Here is a 21,316-nt window from a genome sequence, read left to right as displayed (position 1 = left end):
ATTTATAGTCTGATAGGTAGGCAATGGCATGTGGTGAGAGACTCTTGGCAGCACAAGGGAAGCCTAATGGTTCAACACAATCATACACCGAGATCTTTTGTATCAGAACACAGAAGTACAGAAAGATCTCTTTCACCTGAAGCCACTGTGCATTGAAAAATATCCAGGTGCTATGAACTGGAAATTAGCAAGGAGGAGACTGACAAACTGGAACGTGTCCAGAGGAGGGCAACCAAAATGGTCAAAGGCCTGGAAACGATGCCTTATGAGGAACGGCTAAGGGAGCTGGGCATGTTTAGCCTGGAGAAGAGGAGGTTAAGGGGTGATATGATAGCCATGTTCAAATATATAAAAGGATGTCACATAGAGGAGGGAGAAAGGTTGTTTTCTGCTGCTCCAGAGAAGCGGACACGGAGCAATGGAGCCAAACTACAAGAAAGAAGATTCCACCTAAACATTAGGAAGACCTTCCTGACAGTAAGAGCTGTTCGACAGTGGAATTTGCTGCCAAGGAGTGTGGTGGAGTCTCCTACTTTGGAGGTATTTAAGCAGAGGCTTGACAACCATATGTCAGGAGTGCTCTGATGGTGTTTCCTGCTTGGCAGGGGGTTGGACTCGATGGCCCTTGTGGTCTCTTCCAACTCTATGATTCTATGATTCTATGATTCTATGAGAGTCATGCTAGGCAAGGAGAAGGTAAGAAGCTAGGAAGAGTGCTGCTGGTTCTGCCCACCCGTTTTACAAAATGTGCCCATTGCTTCTTCTCTCCACAGCGCCTCTTACTTTGAGTGTATTGTGTTAGCTAATGAAGCCCCACCTCTTTCCCTCACTTTAAGGAAGAAAAAGGGGGTCCTTCTTCAGATCTGGTTGAGATGGACAAGGAGAGTGTCTGTTCTACCACAAACACATCTCCAGAGTGATCATGAATGGCTGGGTGAGATTTTTGTCCACTCAGTTTCCTGATCTGGAACTGGGGGGGAATACCACCTTCTGCGCAGTGTGTAACTGAAGTGGAATTGCAGGGCTGTGTGGTCCCCCGATCCACTGGGTCCTTCCTTCCTTCCTTCCTTCCTTCCTTCCTTCCTTCCTTCCTTCCTTCCTTCCTTCCTTCCTTCCTTCCTTCCTCTCCTCTTCTGATCCAAATGCACAAGTGCATAAGACTGGTGTATACTTTCCCAATGTCGTCAACATTAGCAAATATTCTTGCAACTCAGTTGGCATCATCAAGAGGAATCCATTCTCCATCAGCAGATAAGACAAAGCATGAAACATCACATTCCTTTGCCTAATCAGAATACAGATTGAAATCCTGCCCACCAGCTAATGCAGTTTGTGGGCTGTTATGAGCACATCCTGATATACTTGGGGGAAGGGGGTGTTAGTTTCAGAAGAACTGCCCCTGGTCTTCTGCAGTAAATGTACAGAGTGTTCACACCCCCAACAGTGCACTTCAAAGGCCACACCTTGTTTTTCAAGGTTGTTGTTTATTCGTTTAGTCGTGTCTGACTCTTTGTGACCCCCTGGGCCAGAGCACGCCAGGCCCTACTATCTTCCACTGCCTCCCGCAGTTTGATCAAACTCATGTTGGCACCTTCGAGAACACTGTCCAACCATCTCGTTCTCTGTCGTCCCCTTCTCCTTGTGCCCTCCATCTTTCCCAACATCAGGGTGAACCTCAATATATCCCTTTGCCACTCCTTGAAGCATCCTCCCTCCCCCCCCCGAATCGACTGAAACAAAAAAAGCATCTTCATTAGCACATTCATTTTGATTGCAGATATCCTTCCCCAAAATGTGAGATTCAGTCTACCCCAAATCTCTAGGTCTTTTAAAATCTCTTTTCATGACCTTGCATAATTATCCTTTAATAAATTAATGTTTTTCGTTGTAAGCCAAATTCCCAGATATTTAACTTTTTTACTGATTGTAATACCAGTAATTGTTTGCAGATCATCTCTATCTTGTTCTGAAATACTTTTCACCAACAATTTATTTTTATTTTTATTAAGTTTGAATCCTGCCAACTGACCAAACTCATTAATTCTTTCCAAAACTTTTGACAGACTTTCTAATGGATTATCTGTTGTTCTTATAGGATCACCTGCGAAAACTTTTAGCTAAAATTATTTCCCCACCACCACTATCCCCTTCATGCCTTCACCTGCTCTTATCCTCTTTGTCAACATTTCTAAGATCAAAATAAACAGTAATGGGGACAGTGCACAGTCCTGTATTGTTCCTTTAGTTATTTTAAAGCTTTCTGTTATTCCATTGTTGATAATCAGTTTCGCTTTTTTATTCCCATAAATGGTGTCTGTGCCCCTACTAAAAGACTCCCCCAGGCCCGTTGATTTTATCGTTTTTTCATAAAATTCCATGACACATTGTCAAATGCCTTTTCTACATTGACAAACATTAATACCGGCTTCAGGCCTTGTTGGTCTGACACAGTAAAATAAACAAAAAATTGTCCAGTAGCACCTTAGAGACCAACTAAGTTTGTTCTGGACAATTAATACTGGCAGTTTGTCACTTCTTGCCTCCAAGTACTCCAATATGTCAATTATAGTTCTTATGTTATCTTTCATTTGGCGTCTCAGTAGGAAACCTGTTTTATCTTCATTTATTTTGTCTTTTAGTATACTTTTCAATCTATTTGGCAGAATATGTGCAAAGAGTTTATAATCATTATTTAAGAGGGATATTGGTCTATAATTTTGAATGGTTGCTGAATTTGTACCTTGTTTTGGGATTAGTGTTATGAATGCACCTTGCCACAATTCTGGCAATTTCCCTTTACATAGTATCTCATTCATAACCTCCTTAAGCGGTTGTGCCAGGGATGATCCAAAGCAAATAACAAAAAAATTTGAAAACTACTTTAGGGAATTATATCAAGACGCAAAAGAAAACTAAGACAGAACAGAAAAATACAGTGGTACCTCGGGTTACATACGCTTCAGGTTACACACTCCACTAACCCAGAAATAGTGCTTCAGGTTAAGAACTTTGCTTCAGGATGAGAACAGAAATTGTGCTCCGGCGGCGCAGCAGCACAGGAGGCCCCATTATCTAAAGTGGTGCTTCAGGTTAAGAACAGTTTCAGGTTAAGTACGGACCTCTGGAATGAATTAAGTACTTAACCCAAGGTACCACTGTATTTATGTCAAAATAATTTCCCGAAGATACCGGATGAGAAAATTAAATGGTTAAATTCTCCAGGTACTATGACAGAAATTCAGCAGGCAATTTCCAATGCAAAACTTCCAATGGAAAACACCAGGCCCAGATGGTTTACCAGCTTCTTTTTATAAGAAATTGGAAGAATCCCTAGCACAACTGCTTAAGGAGGTTATGAATGAGATATTATGTAAAGGGAAATTGCCAGAATTGTGGCAAGATGCATTCATAACACTAATCCCGAAGCAAGGTACAGATTCAACAACAGTTCAAAATTATAGATCGTTATCCCTCTTAAATAATGATTATAAACTCTTTGCAGATATTCTAACAAATAGATTTAAAAGTATACTAAAAGACACAATACAGTGGTACCTCGAGTTACATATGCTTCAGGTTACAGATTCCGCTAACCCAGAAATAGTGCTTCAGGTTAAGAACTTTGCTTCAGGATGAGAACAGAAATCGTGTTCCGGCGGCGCAGCCGCAGCAGGAGGCACCATTAGCTAAAGTGGTGCTTCAGGTTAAAATCAGTTTCAGGTTAAGAACGGACCTCCAGAACGAATTAAGTACTTAACCCAAGGTACCACTGTAAATGAAGATAAAGCAGGTTTCCTACCGGGATGCCAAATGAAGAAGAAGAAGAAGAAGAAGAAGAAGAAGAAGAAGAAGAAGAAGAAGAAGAAGAAGAGTAGTAGTAGTAGTAGTTTGGATTTGATATCCTGCCTTTCACTCCCTTTAAGGAGTCTCAAAGCGGCTAACATTCTCCTTTCCCTTCCTCCCCCACAACAAACATTCTGTGAGGTGAGTGGGGCTGAGAGACTTCAAAGAATGAAAGATAACGTAAGAACTGTAATTGACATATTGGAGTACTTAGAGGCAAGAAGTGACAAACTGCCGGTATTACTTGTCCAGTGGCACCTTGGAGACCAACTAAGTTTGTTCTGGGTATAAGCTTTTGTGTGCATGAACACTTCTTACCGATACACAAAAACTTATACCCAGAAGAAGCTTCTGTCCGCTTCTCTCCAAACTGTGGGCTTTTGCGGGAAGGTCGGCGGTTCGAATCCCCGCGACGGGGTGAGCTCCCGTTGCTCGGTCCCTGCTCCTGCCAACCTAGAAGTACGAAAGCAAGTAGATAAATAGGTACCACTCCGGCGGGAATGTAAACGGCATTTCCTTGCGCTGCTCTGGTTCACCAGAAGTGGCTTTGTCATGCTGGCCGCATGACCCGGAAGCTGTACGCCGGCTCCCTCAGCCAGTAAAGCGAGATGAGCGCCGCAACTCCAGAGTCAGCCAGGACTGGACCTAACAGTCAGGGGTCCCTTTACCTTTACCTTTACTTTATTCTATCTGGGTGAGATAATGAGTGTTTTTTCTGTTAGAAAGCGAATGCCTCGCCTCCTGACCGATGGATAGAGGAAACTCAGCCTAGCAATTGTGTGTTTTGTGTTTTCTTTCTCCAGAAGCAGATGCAGCCTTCCTCTGACCCCAGGCTCAGCCTCCTTTGCACCTGCCTTGTTCTGATATGGCAGCTCTCCTTTGGCTTCACAAAGAAAACAAAAGAAGCAGAAAACAACTACGGTCCCAATGGTAAGGTATCATTTCATCTTGGAGGTGGTTGATGTCTCCTTAGGGAAAGAGCAGCTTCTGGCAGCATTAGAAAGCCAAGTGTAGATCCATTGGCTGTTTGGTTCAAAATGACAGAATCCTGTTCTGTTTACAGCACGCGGCTTCAATAGCACTTAGATCGTACCAGTTTTAATGTCTCCCAGGGCATTTCAACGTGCTGACTTTAACCTTCAGGCCCCTGAATGGGATGGACCTATGAAATCTGTTAAACTGTTTGTGCATGTATCCTCTTCCCTGCACACAGACGTTCCAGTTGGATACTGGTCTGTCCCCCATCTTCATCTGTCAGTTGAGCTATCACCAATAGAGGGGGTCTTTTCTGTGGTGGCCCCACCCCAAGTATAGTTGCAGTGAACAGCTACACTTTTCAGAAGGCCTTAAAGTGCCAAAGAGCCTTCCCGTGAATCATTATTTCCCCATTATTATTTTTTGAACAGCCTTTTACTATTAGAATTTCAACTTTTTTTGCTGTGAATCATTCTTGGTTTGGTAGTATTTATTTCCTAGTGGTTTTTATTATTGGTTGAAATAAGATTATCTATTGCTGTTAGTCTCCTTAGCTTCCCTTGGCTGGAAACTTGGCAGGTAAATAATTCAATACAATACAATGAAAATATTATATGTCATATTGGACACCAAGAAAGTGGTGAACCCTGTGACCTGGGACGTCTTTGAGGCCGTTCAATTTCCCTTTGACTTTTATGGTACCCCAAAGATACTGTATTTTTAGGTGTATAAGATGAGCTTTATTGACCCAAAAATGAAGTTCAAACTTTAGGCTCGTCTTATACACGGGTAGTGCTGAGGGGGGAATCCCGAAAATCGCTCACCCACCAGAACACAGCACACAACCACTCACATCATAGCTGCCTGATCGCTGCCATTAGCCCTCCTGCTTGCCGCTGTGGCATCCAATAGACAGCTGCCCTTGTCACAGCAAGCGGGAGCATGATTGGCGGCCACTGGCGGCAATCAAGGAGCTGATAAGTGGTTTCCACTCACGTTGCAGAAACGACCTGCCAGCGGCCACCAATCACCCTCCCGCTTCCTGCGACAAGGGCAGCTGTCTATTGGCTGCAGCAGTGGCAAGCAGGAGGGCTAATGGCGGCGATCAGGCAGCTGCGATGCGAGCGGTTGTGTGCTCCGTTCCAGTACGCAAGCGATTTTCGGGATTCCCCCTGCTCACAACAATCAGGTGGCCAATGCCGATAATTGATCACCTGCCGGAAGGAAACGTGAGTCTGAGTTTCTAAGAGGCGATTGGCCACTTGATTGTGGGGGAGAGATGGCAAAAATCGCTCATTCGTCGGAACGAAGTGCAAGCCCGTGATTGTAAGCGGCAATTGTAAGTGATGCGAGGGGTTGTGTGCTGCGTTCTGGTGGGTGAGAGATTTTTTGCATTCCCCCCAAATAATCCTTGCCAAAAGCTCAATCCCCCCCTTTTTCTCAATTTTCAGGCCCCCCAAAATACAGGTATTTTATTTCCACTGTTTCCTGTGCTGACATGACCATGTTGAATGCTAATGTTCTCCTTCTCCATTACCTCAAGGCTGCCTCCGGGGCTGGACCAGAATAAAGGGAAGCTGCTATCAAATCTTTTCCGACCCTTTGAGATGGCATGAGGCAATGGTAAGAGGGGCCTCTAGGTGCTTTGAGTGAGTCCAGAAAAAGCAAGGGCATAAAACACAAGATATTCTTGAGAGTCTCTGCAGAAGACATGCTATGAATCTCAATCCCATGGCCATGTTTTTTATCCCAGGAGGCCATCTTTTGCATCTCAAGTGCTGATGAGATGTCATTTAGGCATCTGAAGTGAGGCCTTGGGCAACCAGCTCAGTTTATCAGTTTATCTTTCTTCTCAGATTCAGATGAGGCTGAGGAAGCTCAGGACCATTGCCTGGAACCACTAGGGGGCTGGATGAAGGCCACTGAAACTCAATCCTGGAAAGGTTCTGTGGGATAGTGATTGGATAGATACGCTCTTCATAGGCTGGAAGTAGGCAGGTCTTCTTTAAGATGGCTTGAGATGATGGGCTCAACATCCCAGAAAAGACCCATTGGCCCCAAAGGCTGGAGTACTTACTCAGGTTTGAAGAAGGCTCCAACATGTTCTGCTTTCAAATGAGCCTCCAGGGACAGGTAGGTTCATAAATGATGCCCATTTGTTGGGAATAGCATGGAGAACCCAAAGTACGTTAGAGAGAGTCAGAACAGCTTATGCAATAAGGGATGAGGCAAGCAAGATCCACAACAGCCACTGAACACACATTTAAAGAACATGGCATTCCCCTTAGAGTCCAGGGAGCTGTAGTTGCTGTCCACAGGGCTACAGTTCCCATGGTCCTTGGGTATAAGCTACATGTTTATTAAAGGTGCTTGAAATGTGTGGTGTGGGAGTCATTGAAGCCCACCAGGAAAATAACAGCTGTGTGAGCACCCTGAGGGATGCCATTTGATGCACCAGGTAGTTGGCTTGCTCAGCTCTGACCTCAAGGCTGCCCTGTCTAAATAAATAGCAATGATGTTCCTGCTATGGTAGGGCACGTCCCTGACATTGCCCAAGCATGCTGCATGATGGATCTGGCAGCCTTAAAAGTGCACATGCAATTCATTAGATGGGCACGATGGGGGGAAATTTGGCTTTGAAGCACATCTTAATGAGAGCAACTCGATTTGGCATGTCCTGAAATAACACACATCGAAACAGAGGCATCATTTGAAATTTTGTTCTCAATATTTTGAACAAACATACATACACTTCACACGACATGCGGTGTACGTGAGTAAGATAGGCACGTTAGGAGGCATGCACGCACAGACACCACAGAATTTTGAGGGGCCCCGGGCACATCCTTGAAGATTTGTGGGGCTCTTGGCCCCCTGCCCACCAGTTGGCGCCACTGTATTAGAGGAAATCCTGGGTAAGTCCCAAAGCTGCAGTATATGAGGTGAAATTGCAAACAAATGTTTTTATACTGGGGCAATGTCCACTCAAATGCTGCTCAGTTCTCCCGAGAACTTTTCTTTTTATAAACAAAATCACAAACTGAAAGTGGAGAATCTAATTAAAAACCAGACAATGAAGAAACTGAGCGAGACACAAATGGGGATATTGCACCGTGCTGGATCTCTGTTGGCCGAACAAAGCTTGCGTTTCAATCAGTCACATGTCCAGAGCTGGATTTCCACGTATTGCGACTGCACTATTCAACCTTGAGCCTGACTTTGAGGAGAATTCAAAAGGTAAGTGTAGTTGCATAAAACTCATTCTTTTTTCCACCTCTCAGAAAACCTGCCATATATTTGACCCGACTTCTGAGCTTGCCTCTATCCATGATATGGAAGAACTGCATTCAGTGTCTGACATGCTTCTAATTACACAGGTACTACGTGTCTGGATTGGATTGTCAGTCAAGGATAAGGTGAGTCTCCAAGGCCTTCTCCTCCTCCTCCGTCAGCACTGTTGGAGCTGATAGTAAATGAATTCAGTGGGAAGATTCTTCTATGGGGCTTCCCCAGCTGATGAAATGCTACGAGAAGGTTTTCTGGACTCAACATACTGGAGGCCAATACAGTCATGGTGGGCTCCTGGCTGATGTCTTGCAACTCAAATAATGTTGTCTGTGGATCTTTTGGGTGGAATCATCAAGGAGTGTGCCGTGTCTTGGAAGTGTCTCTTTGTGATCTGTTCTTTCTAAAGAACATCCCACCTCTCTTGTCCCTACAGGATGGAAATTGGAAGTGGACAGATGGCTCTGTTCCCGAGTTCCTACCGTGGACTAAGGGAGAACCTATGAGAAGTGGCATCAACTCATGTGTCTACTTGTTTCGTGCGGACGGTAAGGAGTCCACTCTCAGAACTGGTACTTTGGAGCTGCCATGCTCAAAGCAATGTGGGTTGCAGTATTTTCTTGATTTCTACTGCGGGTGTGCGATATGCTCCTTGCCTGCTCTTAGGCCAAGAGTGAAGGACTTCCTTTAGAGCCCTTTCATCTGTTTGGTAGAGATATTCCCAAGTTGCCTTACAAGAATCTAGCCTTCCAAAAGGGGCTCAGACTGACAGGGAACACCATCCTAATACACTTTTGCTTTCCACTCAAGGTCCTCCCCATAGATGCCACCACCCGCCTTGGCCAATTTAGTATTGGATGGGTGGCTGGGTTTCTTCTGAATGGGAGAAGAAGAAAGGACATTCTTTGCAGGCACCATGGGGTGTGGGGGTGCATGTGTTTTGAGGGTGTGGGGGTCCCAGCAGCAGCAGCACGCCACGGAGCCCCTGATGTCACTCTGCCTAAGCTCATTTCTCTTTTTCTTTCCAGTTTTTTTTGAGATTTAGAGCTGAGGATTGCCGATATGAAGAATCCTATATTTGTGAACATAAGCCAGCATCTGCATCCTCCTGACCTGTTCGCTCTCCCTGGCTGACCCCATCAAATCTCAGAAGCTTCCATCCAACGCTGTCTTTCTACCTGCGCCTTTTTCAGAATATGAAAATGTCAGAGGTGCCCTTCTGCCCCATTCCAGTGGCCCATCTATTCCAGCGTCCTGCTCTCACAGTAGCCTGCAATAGATCTAATTGAATCCTGCAAGTAGAAAGAGCCCCCTTCCCTGGGAGCCCAGGATGAAGAAACTTGGGGTTCACCAACGTCAGGAGGACAACAGCCTCCCCTTCCCTAATAGATGCCTCAGCCCATTGTGAATTTAAACACATGCCCCTGAAACAAGAACCAATTCCTTTCCTTTATTACTTCCTGCCCCTCCCAACTCACTGGTCTCCAATATCCTGATTCAGATTGCATTTAGGACATTCAACTGGTCTCTTTCACTGTGCAAAGAACCAATGCACTTTTATGGCAGTGTCTTCTAGAGCCCTGGGAAGGGTGGAGCCTTAATGAAAGTAATCCCTCTGCAGAGGAAAAATGACTGTTTGCAGGTGCGGCTTGATTCCAAACCACACCTGCAAAAAGACAAAGTGGGACTTGCAACCAGCCCCCTAGCAGCTGTGCTCTCAGCGCAAACCAGCTGCTTGTTGCTGAAAGGTTGTCTCCAAAGGGGCTGCCATGTGTGCACCCACTTCAAAGTGCTGGCTGAGACCTTTGACACATTGGCAATATGGTGCTGTCAGGGAACTGCCATCAGCTCAGAGGCGAGAGGTGGAAGGGCAGCTGGATTACAGAGAGCCTCCAAAGATCGTGGGAAGCAGCACCTCCTCAGGGGAAGAGGGAAGCTCTGCCTCAAGTGGGGAAGAGATGCAGGGCTCGGAAGATGCAAGGCGGTGCCAGGACACCTTGCCTGAGCTAAGGGGGGAGGAGGGGGGTCCCCCTTTACCCAAGCCTTCCCTGCACAGTAAGGTTTTCACACAGAGAGGGGAGGCGGCGGCTGGGGGTCAAGAGACTACTCTGCTGGGGAAAGTTTAAGGACCGCCCACTCTCAGATTCTGCTAGCGACTGAGTCAGATATGGAATAGAGGCATTCTGCATTGTAAACGTTTTTGCACCAATAATAAAGCCTTTGAAAAGACCAGTGAGGGATCTTGCCTGTTCGCTCTCGAGCAACCACACCGATAGGCATAACAGGTGCCTTGAGGGCAATCAACTCCTCTATAAGTTTTGATATTCTTGGAGGCATCTCAGGGAGTCTCCCCTTCAAGTATACCCAAAACCCTCCAAACAAGACGCATGGCAAAAAGAGGCTAATCTGGAGTTCTATGTCAGATTCCCAGCTATTTTCTGTGTCAGAAGGGGCGAGGAAACACACAAATTTACAGTACCAAAGAAAGCAGAGGCCTATATCCAAGCATTAATGGGAAATAGTCTCCAAGTGGGACTAGCAATTGAGCACAATAAGATTTTTATTTTTCATAACAACACACAAGTTCAATATGCAGACTGTAAGAGATGATTGGAATAAGGAACTGGAACTTTCATTATTACCCAGGCATTGAGGAAATATATTAGCTCCAATACTGAAGGTGTTATTAGATTTAAAATTAGGACTAATACAACAGAAAATAATATTTAGTGTTTATTGGACCCCTTTATGGTTGCATAAAAAAGGGTTAGCTAAGATAGTTCAGTGCTGTAGATGTGGCAAGGACAAAGAAAAGATTGGAAATTTTGGCAGAGATAAGGGAAAATGAAAAAGATTTATGCCAAACTCCAGGAAACGTGAAAGCGAAATAAAACATTAAAACGTTACAAACTCATATTTCAATACTCTTGAACCAGGAAACTGAATGGAAAATAAAAATGTCAAAACAAAGAAACTTTGAATTCTCTAATAAACTGGGAAGAATGTTAGCTTGGCAATTAAGGAAAAAACAAAAAGAAAGGTGATAAACAAATTCGAAGATAGAGGGAAATTATTGACTGGGCGCCAAAAAGAAAGGTGATAAACAAATTCAAAGGTAGAGGGAAATTATTGGCTGGGCGCCAAACAATAAAGCAATAAAAGTATACAAGAGAAGCCACTGAGGCTGATGCAATATATGAGTATTTACTTCTGCAACATATGTGTAGAGGTGAGGCAAGGGAAGAAGGGCTACCCCTATACTATTCATATAACCAGTTATCAATAATCAATATATTCAATATATATGCTTACACGAATCAAGGATTACAGTATTTTATAAACCCACTTGAATCAAAAAGGGAAGCTGTGCCTTAGCTAAAATGCAAACTGCTTGGAACAGCAAGTTAGGAACCGACCTTTCCCCTAGAAACATCTGTGCACCCCGGACAAGACATGAATCAGAGATTCTGGTACAAATTCCCCATCAGGAACAGGCTAAATTAATCCACAGAACAGGAAGAGCAAAACCACAAAATGTCCAAGCTCCCTGTCCTGTCATAACTAGGGGAAAGGTTAGACTGAGCGTCACTAGGAGCATTGGAAAGCGGAACTTGAACCCTGTGCAGGACCAGTGCTATACCAGTAGCTAGGAGCGTGACAACTGCTTGCTGATTGGCTGATATTTTGCTGACCAAGTTATGAGTCCTAAATGATTGTCTTATGATCTATGATTTGCTGTGATTTGCTCAGGTATAAAGACCCCTGTATTTCTGTCAATCGGGGTCCCAGTTCTTTGGAAGAGATTCCAACTGGGTCCTTATTGCCTGGCAATAAACTTCACCTTCTTATTCTCCATTGCTGCGTCTGGCTGATCCTTATCCTTGCAACAGAGGCATGTACATATTTAAAAAGTTATGCTTCCCCATCAGAATGACAAAAAGGTCAGGGATCTGCTCATTGTCCAGTAGAACTCTTGGCATCTCAAAATCTGTTGCCATCAGTCCCCATCATCTTATATATATTATACGAGGGGTGGGGCAGCTGCAAGGCTGTTCCCCTCCCAACTATATCCCCAATGGATTCAGGTTAAAAGAAAGGAGATTCCAGCTAAACACAAGGAAGAACTTTCTGAGTGTAAGAGCTATTTGACAGTGGAATGGACGCCCTCAGAAGGTGGTGAATTCTTCTTCCTTGGAGGTTTCAAAGCAGAGGTGGGATGACCGCCTGCCAGGGATGTTTTCGTTGTGATTCTGGCATTCCAGGGGGTTGGCCTAGATGACCCTCAGGGTCCCTTCCACTTCCACAATTTTATGGTTCTGTGTAACATTAGGTGGGGACAAAGGGACAACTGGGAGCTGAAAGTGAGCTCCTAATTAATCCTTTGCAAGCAGGAGTGGGGACAGCAAGCGCTCCTTGAATTGGTTGCATTACATATTTCCCCCGTAGATTTCTCTTACAGATTGGAAAGTACATCACAGAGGCCCTCCTCTTCACCACTGATCGGTGCTAAGAGCAAACCCCATTGGGAACGTCCTACTGCTGCCAAGGGAGGGGTGTCTTTCTCTTATCTAATTAGTGCTGGACTGAAGCCCCTTTGGAGACACCCTTTCAGCAACAAGCAGCTGGTTTGCGCTGAGACCACATCTTCAAGGGTGCTGGCTGCAAGTCCCACTTTGTCTTTTTGCAGGTGTGGTTTGGATTCAAGCCACACCCGCAAACAGACTTTTCTTCTCTGCAGATGGTTTGCTTTCAGCAACTCACTTCCACGTCTTCATGTACTTGGTGGGGGAGGCTGGATCCATCCCAACTATCAGAACTGGTTTCCCAGGGCATTGACACAAGAGTGCATTGGTTCATTACAGAGTAAAAGGGACCAGTTCCATATCCCAACCAGCTTACAATCTGAAAAAAGGTACAAAAGACAGAGGGGGAAGTGAGTGAGGAGAAGTAAATAAAGTAAATAAAGTAATTGACTCTTGTTTCAGGGGCATGTGTTTAAATTCACAACGGGATGAAGCATCTATTAGGGAAGGGGAGACTGCTGTCCTCCTGACGTTGGTGGACTCCCACTTTCATCATGGCCAATTGTCTAGGATGGTGCTAGTGGTGCTCAAGCAACATCTGAAAGGCCACAAAGGTTCTTCATCCTGGGCTCCCTGGGAAGGGGGCTCTTGCTACTTGCAGTATTCAGTCAGAGAGAGTGAAGAGGTTACTCAGACTCAGACTCTGGCTCATGTTCACAAATGTAACCATATTTTTTATTGCAATGCTGAGCTCTAAATAGCATAAAACCTGGAAAGAAAAAGAGAAACCAGCTCAGGGAGAGTCAACAGCAGACACCAGGGGCTCCATGGCATGTGGCTGCCAGTGGGACCCCACACCCCAAAACACATACATGCACACCTGTCATCAGAGCGAGAGGCGAAGGGGAGGCTCTCTGATGATGCGGGAGAAGGACCCAGCAGCAGGGGGAGAAACAGCCCAGTAGAGGGGGAAGCAATTCAGCGCAACACCAGGGATAGAGGGGGGCTGATGGTGGAATCGGAAAGAGGGCTCCAGGATTCTTCACTGGACATCAGTGAGGAGAGCCCAGGTCCTCCGCTGCCCATGCCCTCCCTGCGCAGGAGGCTCCCGCACAGTGAGAGAAGGTGGAGACTGGGCATCAAACAACTTTTATGCTGGAAGAGGTTCAAGAAACGCCCACTGACGGATTCTGCCAGCGATTGAGGCAGCCAGTATGAGAAGGGGCTGCGCAGTCAGAAAGGTTTAACAAGGCAAATTAGCCTAGAGAGGCACCAGTTTATGCACGAGTAACTCATATCTACTACAACACCCACCCCATTGTTGCCACAAAGAATTTCCTCATTCAGAAGAGGCCCAACCACCCAGCCAACACTATGGTGGACGCTATGGTCTTTGCAGTCAATATGAGTTGCCTTGGGAAGGCTAGATACATGCTAGGCAGTTGAGAAATATTTCAATCAAGCAGATGAAAGGGCACCAGAGGAAGTCCTTCTCTCATGACCTCTTGGCCTAAGAGCAGGCAAGAAGTACATCTCATACCTACAGTAGAAATTAAGGGAATACTGGCACCTACCTGCATCAAGCATGGAAGCTCCAAAGTACCAGTTCTGAGAACTAACCCTTACCATCCACGCGAAACAAGGAGGCACATCTCCTGAGACCAGGATGTTCAGCCCATGGTTTGAATGCAGCTGGAGAGCTATCTGTCCACTCCCAATTTCCATCCTGTAGGGATAAGAGAGGTGGGATGCTCTTTAGAAAGAACAGATCACAAGGAGAAACTTCCAAGGACACAACACGCTCCTTGATGATTCCACCCAAAGAGGAAATGTAAAGAGAAGGATGGAGATTTTTCCCCACATGTGGTGGACATGCGAAAAAATGAAACAATTTTGGGAATTGATTTACAACGAATGGAAAAAGATGTTCAAATATACCTTCCCAAAAAAGCCAGAAGCCTTTTTGTTAGGCTTGATGGGAGAGGAAATAGAAAAGGTAGATCAAAGACTATTTATGTACGCTACAACTGCCACCAGAACTTTGTTAGCCTAAATGGAAAGCACAAGAATTACCAACAGTGGAGGAGTAGCAGACGAAGATGGTGGATTATGTGGAACTAGCAAAACTGACCTACAGGATTCGTAATCAGGAGGAAACAAAGAGATTGGAGTACAGTGGTACCTCGGGATGTGAACGGGATCCATTCCGGAGCCCCGTTCACATCCTGAACAGAACGTACGACACGACTGCGCATCTGTGCGTGCGCGGGTCGCATTTTGCCGCTTCTGCGCATGCGCTGATGTCATTTTGACCGTCTGGGCATGCGCGAGCAGCGAAACCCGGAAGTAAAGTGCTCCGTTACTTCCGGGTCGCTGCGGAGCGCAACCCGAAAATACTTATCCTGAAGCATATTTATCCCGAGGTATGACTGTAAATTTGTGGACTAGATAAATAATAACTGTCGAAATCTGAAGACGTTAGCAGGATTGAAATAAATCTTATGACGTGGACTGGATATTATTAAGGAATTGTGGGAAAGGGATTAAAGTAAGAAAACCTACTGAAGGGAGGGAGGGAAATCAGTGCTCTATAGGGCGTTGAGAAAGAAAGTGGGTATATGATTTTGGAACATTATTGTATTTTGTTTGTTTATGTGAAATGAAAAACTAATAAAAAGCATATTAAAAAAGAAAGAAAGATGATTCCACCCAAACAAACCACAGACAAGATTATTTGAGTTGCAGAACATCAGCTAGGGTCCTACCATGACTCTTTTGTGGTCAAGTATATTGAATGCCGAAGAATTGATGCTTTTGAATTATGGTGCTCCTGGAGGAGACTCTTGAGAGGCCCATGGACTGCAAGAAGATCAAACCTCTCCATTCTGAAGGAAATCAGTCCTGAGTGCTCACTGGAAGGACAGATCCTGAAGCTGAGGCTCCAAGACTTTGGCCTCCTCATGAGAAGAGAAGACTCCCTGAAAAAGACCCTGATGTTGGGAAAGATGGAGGGCACAAGGAGAAGGGGACAACGGAGGACGAGATGGTGGGACAGTGTTCTTGAAGCTACCAGCATGAGTTTGACTAAACTGTGGGAGGCAGTGGAAGAAAGAAGTGCCTGGCGTGCTCTGGTCCAGGGGGTCACGAAGAGTCAGACACGACTAAACGACTAAATAACAACATGTTGAATGCTGAGAACGCTCTCCTTGTATGTCCTTTACACAGTGGCGTAGCGTGGGGGGTGCCAGGGGGGCCGGCCGCACCGGGCGCAACATCTGCGGGGGGCGCGCTCGCTGCCTCCAGAGTCGCCGAAGAGCCTTGGGCGCAGGCTGTAGCGGAGCCGCATGTCTCGCGGAACCGCCGAGCTGTGCGCGCGTCCGGGCTGAAGGCGCCCGGCAGGCAGCGGCTCTCAGCGCTCGCCGCGGAGGACGCACCAGGCAGCCCCTCCTCACAGCCCCGCCTCCGCCGGTGCTGCTGCAGCTGCTGGGCCGTTGCATTTTCCTCGCCTCTCTGCCCCCCTCCTCCTCTGGGCAAGCGGCGTCGTTTGGGCGGCAGCGCCAGCGGCAACTCGCAGGTTAGGGGTTAGGGGGGGCGCAAATTACTTGCCTTGCCCCGGGTTAGGGGGCGCAAATTACTTGCGTTGCCCCGGGTGCTGACAACTCACGCTACGCCGCTGCCTTTACACTCTCCACCACCAGCCAGAGGAAACTCATTACCATCTCTGGCCATACTAAGTCATGCAGGATTCCCCTTCGGATCTTCCTTCTCAACTTGGGATGGTTGGATAGTTGGAATGGAGGAGGAAGCAGGGAAGGTGGTGGTGATGGGGAAACCAGGCACAGTTCAGCTCCCCATCTAGAAGATCTTTGAGTGCCCAGAAGAATAGCATCCAAACAGGGGTACCCATTTGCAGTCAAAAACTAAAACAAGAAAGAGCAACGGAAGTGACTGTATTCTCAGGTGTTCCTCAGTTGACTTTCAATTTTCACATAATGTTCGCATGCTATTTTGGAAATGTGTCTTTGGCGGGTAGGAATTGTTGCCCTTAACATCTCAAAGACATCAACTGGGGAAGTTTCATAGAACAGCCTCCCCACTGAATTCTTTTATTATCAGCTCTGACAGTGCAGACGGAGGGGGAGGAGAAAGCCTTGGGGACTCACAAAATCTAGGTCAGAGAATCCGATCCAGACATGTTCGTGTTTTGACTGTTTAATGATTTTAGCCAAGAAATGCAGTTCTTCCACATCAAGGATAGAGGCAAGGTGACCATTGGTGCCAAACTTTGTGCAGAGGTCCTAAGAAGAAAAGGAAAGGAAAAGAATGAGTTTTATGTAGCTGGCCTTCCTATGAAATCTCTTAAAAGTCTGGCTCAAGATTGAATATTGTACTAGCAATACAGTGGTACCTTGGTTTTTCAACAGCTTAGTTCACGAACAACTTGGAATTTTGTTATGTACTGAGTTGAATAGGATCCAAAAGGCAGCAGTCTGATTGGTCCTAGAACAATAGGATTCAGAATGCAGCAATCTGATTGGTCCACAGGAGCCACTCAATCCAGCTCCAGGTGGAAGTGAATCCACAACCTGATTGGCCTACAGGTGAATCCCGAAATTAGCCAATCACGTGGGGCCCATTGTATAAATAATGTCTATAAAGCAGACATTCTGGGGGAACTTCCATTTCCTCCTTACCACTATGAGCTGAATAAAGAGCATGAAATCCACTCTTGACTCCAAGTATATTTCAAATTTGAATGCTGCAAACCTGGAAGTAGGTGTTCCGGTTTGTGAACTTTGCCTCAGAAGCCAAACGTGCTCCGTTTTGAGTCCCGAGCTTCCGATTTTACTGTTGCACTGCTCATTTGTGTGTTCCCCTGTGACGTTACCATATATGAGAGAGTGCTGGAGGGGAAATAGTTAAAAAGGTTGCACAGACAGGACCCAGGGGGGTGGAGTCAGTGGGTCTATAAAGGAGTTCTGGGAGGAGTTCTGGCAGTTAGTTCGTTGGGAGTTGTGGGTGGGCAGTTGGTTGGTTTGAGTGGGTTGGCTGGCTGGGAAAGGCAGTTGGTAATAGAGAGACAGTTAGGGCAGTTGGTCCTTGAGTGTGGGAAGATAGCAGAGATAGAGAGAGGAACATAAGACTAAGAAAGTAAAGAGGAAGACCGTTTGGAATGCTGTACAAGTTTTGTCTGAAATAAAATACACTCTTCTTTATTAATTGAAAAGCTGACTGAGACTGAAGTGATTTTACCAGGGAGGACCTGGTTGGTGGCAGCGGATTAGTGGTGTATGGGTCAATAGTCCGTGAGACGACCGGGGGCTCCGTACGAACGCCACAAAATTGGTGGCAGCGGCAGGATACGAGAAGTCTCAGAGCCTGTGAGGGGAAGCAATACACCTGGAGAGGGGCAGGGTAAGATCGGTGAAGAGATTACCTGGCCCGAGGGTGTGATTGAGGATAAACCCCAGATTGTCGTGTGGCCAAGATAACAATAAGAGCAAGAGATCTCAAAAGACTGTTCTGGCGGAGGCTTAGGCTCAGGGTCAGAGGAAGTAAGCTTGAAAGGTTAGAGGGGAAGAAACCTAAAGCTATACTTTGAGGACCAGGGTCTTGGAAAGCCAAGCCGGGAGGAACAGTGCTGAGAGTGAAAGTCTCTTATTTAATTAGTGCAAAATACTGACTCAACCAAGAAGACCAAGCACCCCATGAGAGAAAACCCACATGAAAGCTCGGGAGAAGAGAATGGGAATCCCCAGGGGGAAGAAACCAGAATAGAAGAGATGACTAAAACCCCACCTGAAGTAGAAGTTCCACAGTTTTCAGAGGATTTTGAAATGTGGAAGTTAGTTCAAGAATATAACTTGAAATTAGAACTTGATAAAAATAGAACTGAGCAAGAAAAATTTAGGTTGGAGCAGGAATTAGAAAAAGAAAAAATGAGGGCTGAACAATTGAGGCTTGAGCAAGAAATTGAACAATTTAGGCTTGAGCAAGAATGGGAAAAAGAAAAATTGAGGGCTGAGCAGGAAAGGGAACAGCAGCGGTTTCAGTTAGAGATGAGACGGTTGGAATTAGCGGTTTTAGAAAATCGTAATAATAGTAATAACACGGATGGGCAGAATCAAATGAATATAATTTAAAACGCTTTCCCGAGTTTAGAGATAAGGATAGCCCAGAAGCATTTCTAGTATCCTTCGAGAGAGCCTGTCACGATATTCAAGTAAGAGAGGAAGATAAAATGATGATCTTGAGGGCTAGGATAAGTGGTCCTCTAGCCGAATTATACGCTCAAATGACTGAGGAACAATCCCGAAATTTTGAGGTGTACAAGCAGTTAGTACATACATGCCTTGGGATTACCTCAGAGCAGTTGAGGAAAAAATTTAGAAGTGTGACAAAGGTGAGGGAGGAAACCTATGCGCAGATGGGGGCAAAGATAAAAACTTACCTCACAAGATGGTTAGAGCAAGAGAACGCAGACACGGTACCTAAGATTAGAGAAGTGATGGCGTTGGAGCAATTTTACGACACAATAAATGGCCAATTGAAGTACCTAATAATAATAATAATAATAATAATAATAATAATAATAATAATAATAAATTTATTTATATCCCGCCCTCCCCAGCCGAAGCCGGGCTCAGAGTGGCTAACATCAAATGTATAATACATTAACATAAAACCAGACAATCAATTAAAATACATCCTCAAATCAGATCAGGATCAGAATAAAATCCAATCAGATGGCAACCCGCAGATTAGGGTTGGGGACCTTAAATGCTCACCAGGCCCAGCTGTTTGTGCTGAACTTATATGGGCCCGTGAGAAAAAATTGGGAGGTCACTTTCATGCAAGTTCTTATGAAAGGGGGGATGGAGTCAGACTGAACCCCGACCAAAGGCCTGGCAGAACAGCTCCATCTTGCAGGCCCTGCAGAAAGATGTCAAGTTCCGCAGGGCCCTGGTCTCTTGTGACAGAGTGTTCCACCAGATCGGAGCCACAGCCGAAAAAGCCCTGGCTCTAGTTGAGGCCAGCCTAACCTCCCTGTGGCCTGGGACCTTCAGGATGTTTTTATTTGAAGACCGTAAGTTCCTCTGTGGGACATACCAGGAGAGGCGGTCCCGTAGGTACGATGGTCCTAGGCCGTATAGGGCTTTAAAGGTTAAAACCAGCACCTTAAACCTGATCCTGTACTCCCCCGGGAGCCAGTGCAGCTGGTATAGCACCGGGTGAATGTGATCTCGCAGCGAGGACCCCGTAAGGAGCCTCGCTGTGGCATTCTGCACCCGCTGGAGTTTCTGGGTCAGTCTCAAGGGCAGCCCCACATAGAGCGAGTTACAATAATCCAGTCTGGAGGTGACCGTCGAGTGGATCACAGTGGCTAGGTCAGGGCGAGAGAGGTAAAGAGCCAACTGCTTAGCTTGGCAGAGATGAAAAAATGCCGCCTTTGTTGTAGCTGCAATCTGCGCCTCCATGGAAAGGGAGGTGTCGAAGATTACACCCAAACTCTTAGCGGACGGTGCTGGCACTAATTGCACCCCTGCAAGAGATGGGAGTTGCCCCCCAATCCCATATCGTCCCTTCCCAGCCAAAGGACCTCTGTCTTCGAAGGATTTAACTTCAACTGGCTCCCACGTAACCATCCAGCCACAGCTTCCAAACATCTGATCAGTGTGTGACTGGTTCCTTCAGATGGAGGATGAATGACACCTTGTTTAGAGATTCAGAAATTACCAAGAAGGGCCAAAAAATTATGAATGACTATTTTGAGATAAACTTGAAGACCACTGTGGAAAAAAGAGTAATCTGGGACGCAAGTAAAACTGTAATGAGAGGGTTCTTGATACAGCAGAATGCAATAAAAAGGAGAACTCAAAATGAGAAAAAAGAAAAGATTTTTGAGAAAATAAGAGAAGGAGAGAAGAAACTTAGAGCTAAACCAAAGTCACAAGAGATCTTGAGAGAAATCAAGTTATATCAAGTACAATATATGAAAATGATAAATCAGGATATTGAATGGAAAATTAAACAGATGAGACAGAAGACCTTCGAATCAGCTAACAAATGTGGGAAGTTGTTAGCGTGGCAGTTGAAGAGGAGACAAAAGTTAAACACGGTTACCAATCTTGAAGTGGATGGAAAGAACATACAGAACCCACAGGAGATTAGAAGCTGCTTCCAGAGATACTTTAAACAACTTTATACACAAGGGCCGCAGACTGAGACAAAAATTGACCAATTTTTGAAAATTAATGGATTACAAAAAATTTCTCAAGAAAATAAAATATTATTGAATTACAAAATAACTGAACAAGAGGTGGAAGGTGCGATTCAGAATATGCAATTGGGCAAATCTCCAGGGCCTGATGGACTAACCTCCAAGTATTACAGAACTTTGAAAGACTACTTAATTCAACCATTGAAGGAGGTTTGCAATGAAATTATGGAGGGGGGAAAAGCGCCGGAGTCGTGGAAAGAAGCTTATATCACACTTATACCGAAAACTGAGTCTGAAAAGACACAACTTAAGAACTACTGCCCCATATCCCTACTTAACATGGATTATAAATTTTTTGCAGACATTCTGGCCAGAAGGATGAAAAAAGTACTGGAAGAGGTGATACATAAAGACCAGGCTGGCTTTCTTCCTGGAAGACATCTATCGGACAATATGAGGAACATAATTG

General features: G+C 45.4%; 1 long non-coding RNA gene and 1 pseudogene across 2 annotated transcripts; one reads left to right on the top strand and one right to left on the bottom strand.

The window, feature by feature from the left end:
- Positions 1-678: 678 nt before the first annotated feature.
- LOC309542445 (C-type lectin LmsL-like) lies at positions 679-9,789 on the top strand (annotated as a pseudogene). Its single transcript, XR_014224567.1, has 6 exons — positions 679-696; positions 4,566-4,773; positions 6,362-6,441; positions 8,100-8,234; positions 8,540-8,651; positions 9,132-9,789. The product of XR_014224567.1 is annotated as a C-type lectin LmsL-like (transcript).
- Positions 9,790-12,015: 2,226 nt separating this feature from the next.
- On the bottom strand, positions 12,016-19,183 carry LOC309541490. The gene is made up of 4 exons (XR_014223744.1): positions 17,394-19,183; positions 16,790-16,924; positions 14,253-14,352; positions 12,016-13,395 (listed from the first exon to the last, which is right to left on the bottom strand). It is a non-coding gene; the product is annotated as an uncharacterized lncRNA (long non-coding RNA).
- Between the last annotated feature and the right edge of the window lie 2,133 nt (positions 19,184-21,316).

The sequence above is a fragment of the Podarcis vaucheri genome, assembly GCF_965113315.1.
Source record: "Podarcis vaucheri genome assembly, chromosome: 10".
Taxonomy (NCBI): Eukaryota; Metazoa; Chordata; class Lepidosauria; order Squamata; family Lacertidae; genus Podarcis; species Podarcis vaucheri.
Note: the sequence above shows the minus strand (reverse complement) of the source record. Positions and strands in the feature narration are given on the sequence as shown.